Source organism: Grammomys surdaster, unplaced genomic scaffold (assembly GCF_004785775.1).
Source record: "Grammomys surdaster isolate TR1022 unplaced genomic scaffold, NIH_TR_1.0 210, whole genome shotgun sequence".
Classification (NCBI taxonomy): Eukaryota; Metazoa; Chordata; class Mammalia; order Rodentia; family Muridae; genus Grammomys; species Grammomys surdaster.
In genome coordinates this window covers 2,105,772-2,108,843 of record NW_021604655.1, presented here as the reverse complement: position 1 = coordinate 2,108,843, position 3,072 = coordinate 2,105,772, and the positions used below count along the sequence as shown (strand labels likewise).

Below are 3,072 nucleotides of genomic sequence, written 5' to 3'. Positions count from 1 at the left end.
TAGATCCCTGAGCTTTGGGAAGAGGGGTTTGATGAAGACACCCCATTTAGGACAGTGACTGCTTCAAAGTCTCTCACTCTCTGCACGTTGTCCCGTTGTGGATCTCTGTATTAACTTCTATCTACTGCAAAAAGGAGTTTTTCCGAAGAGGGTTGAGCAATGCTCGGCTTTCTGGGTATCACAGTATGTCATTAGGAATCCTTTTATCGCTATGTTCCTTCAGCAGAATGATGGAATCAAGTTTTCCCCTAGGTCTTGGCCTCGTTGTCAGTGTCAGGTATGGGCTCCATCTCGTGGAGTGGACCTGAAATCCAGTGAGAAAGTGCTCAGCTGTTCCCATCACATTAGCACTTTTATCTTTTTGAACTTCAGCTTTCAACTGTCCAAGTGAGGATAGATTGCTTAGAATTTGTATGGACTATTCATTACACAACACAACATAGTGATTTTGTTCCCATCTTCCCTCTTGAACGTTGAGGAATGCCCCAGGAATCTAGAATGGACTGTATTTAGTGTCTAGCTCCTTCCCTGCCAACTCATGGCTAAATTGGAATGAAGCTATCTAAGCTACAGGCCTTAAGATTCTAAGTTTCTCTGGTAATGCAAGTGGACTTGGTGGGCAGAGGCTGTACTTGGTGGGCAGAGGTTAGACCAATAGGGAAAGAGGTGAGGGGAAGCCCAGACCAGGTGCTGACATCCGAGTTCCCTTACTCTCTTTCCTCCCTCACTGTGCACGCTGAATGTCCATCGCCAATGAGGCTTCTGCTGAGGAGGTTGTGCTGGTGTGTGGAGGCCGTGGATCCCTGCCTGGCCTTTTGTCAGCCGTGTACAGGGGAGCTGCTCTGTGTAGCTGAGGCTGAAGACCAGTAATCCTGAGGCAGATGGTGTGGGCCTACCTGTTCCTCTGAATGGAGCTCCTCTGTGCTCCTCTCCTGAGTCTAGGAGATTTGAACACATCCATCCCCTAAGGTAACAATGTCGAGAAGCTGAGTCTTTTTTAAAATTTTATTTTATTTTTATGTATGTCTTAGTTAGGGTTTCTACTGCTGCGAAGAAAACACCAGGACTAAAAAATCAAGTTGGAGAGGAAAGGGTTTATTCAGCTTACACTTCCAAATTACTGTTTGTCACCAAAGGAAGTCAGGACAGGAACTCAAACTGGGCAGGAACCTGGAGGCAGGAGCTGATGCAGAGGCCACAGTAAATGCTGCTTACTGGATTGCTTCCCCTGGCTTACTCAACCTGCTTTCTTATAGAACTCAGGACGACCAGCCCAGGGATGCCACCACCCACAACAGGCTGGACCTCCACTGGTCACTAACTGAGAAAATACCTTGCAGCTGGATCTCACAGAGGCATTTCCTTAACTGAGTGTCCTTTCTCTCTGATGACTCTAGCTTGTGTCAAGTTGACACAAACCCAGCCAGTTCAATGTGCACTGGTGTTTTGCCTGCAAGTATGTCTGTGTGAGGGTGTTGAATCTTGGAGTTACAGACAGTTGTGAGCTGCCATGTGGTTGGGGGAATTGAACCCCGGTCCTCTGGAAGAGCAATCAGTGTGCTCTTAACCACTGAGCCATCTCTCCAGCCCTGAGAAGCTGAATCTTGAAACTTTTAATATTGTTTTATATTTATTTGTGCGTGTGTGTACACGCATGTGAGTGTGTGTGTGAGAGAGAGACGCTACAGAGTCTTGCTTCCATCTTGACCTAATTTTCACCACCACACCCCGAGCGATGATGGTCTTATACAGAAACTTCAGCTCATCCCCTTCAGCATTTCCAACATGACACATTCCAATGTCAGCTCTTCGGTTGCACGGCAGCTGCGGGGCTGACCTTTCCTCCACTGCTCTCCTCATTTGCACTTTTAATGAAAAGCCCTTTCCTCTCCTCACGCCAGCTATGCTTGCCTAAGGGATATGGTTCTTTTTAAAATAAAGGTTTAGTATAATGCACAATAGACTTCAAGATAATACTTCATCACATAGGTGGTAAAGAGGCCACAGCAGGAAATCCAGGTGTTTAAGTAGCAACGGAGTCAAGGACCAATATCATCTCAGGTGTAAGGGACATACACTTACTCCCAGTAGGAAGCAACTACAGAATAAAGCTCAAGGGTTCCAAATGTAGTTGGTTGAATGTTTGAACAGCTGTTAAAAAGGTGAAGCCCAGAAACTCATCTCCAGCCACCAGAATACTTTCTGGGTGTTGCCTGTAAATGTTATGTTAGTTATGTTCTAGAAATTTTGCGTTGTTCTGAGAAGAAACCTCACAGTATTGTACGTTGTTCTCTGGTTCCAGAGCTAAGCCATCCTGCTGTCTCCGCCTCCTGAGTGGTAAAGACTACAGACTCATTTCTTAATCCACCTGAAGCCCGAAGGACCTTCCCGGAGCAGGAAAGTAGCAAGACTCCCCCTGAAGCAGCCCATGAAGCAAGTCAGAGAGTCAGATGAGAAAGATGAGGTTTTCAAACAGGAAGTAAACTGGAGCAGAAGAGACTCAAGAAACTAAAAAGAGTTTGCTTCCTGGCACAACATGGCACCTGCCACCCCTTTCCCAGACTCTGATCTTAGCCTATGGCTGGGGATAAGTGACCGGAGCACTTACCTGAGTCCTGCCTTGGATTTTGGTTGTCTCTGCCCCTTCTCCCGGGGTATTCTAGGTTGTATGGCTCTTTCTCTAGACCAGAGAGGGAGCCTTCTCAGAGAAACTTTCTCTCACCGTGTGTTGATTTACTCGTAACACTCATTCTCTATGCTATTCCCTGGCTTTCCTCGTGTCTTCAATGAAAATACTCCCAGCCAAGAGAGTAAGTCCATGAGGACAGGGAACTTCGTCTCAGTGCCTGGCACAAGAGGGTTTTCCGATTAGACAAACAAGTAAAGCACACAGAGTAAGTTTCTTTAGAAGACTGTGTATTTTGATGTCCTCAGACACATGCATACACTTGTACATGGTGCAGTCAGAGGTATGGAGTAGAAACAGACAACGGTTTCTGGTCAGGGAAGAACACATCAAAGGAGAAGGGAAAAGAACTGTTACTGAATTGTATCTTGGTGCTCAGTGCTATT

At 46.2% G+C, this 3,072-nt stretch overlaps 1 long non-coding RNA gene across 1 annotated transcript; it reads left to right on the top strand.

The window, feature by feature from the left end:
• The first annotated feature begins 833 nt into the window (after window positions 1-833).
• LOC114624749 lies at window positions 834-2,761 on the top strand. Its single transcript, XR_003711970.1, has 2 exons — window positions 834-969; window positions 2,303-2,761. It is a non-coding gene; the product is annotated as an uncharacterized LOC114624749 (long non-coding RNA).
• Window positions 2,762-3,072: the final 311 nt, after the last annotated feature.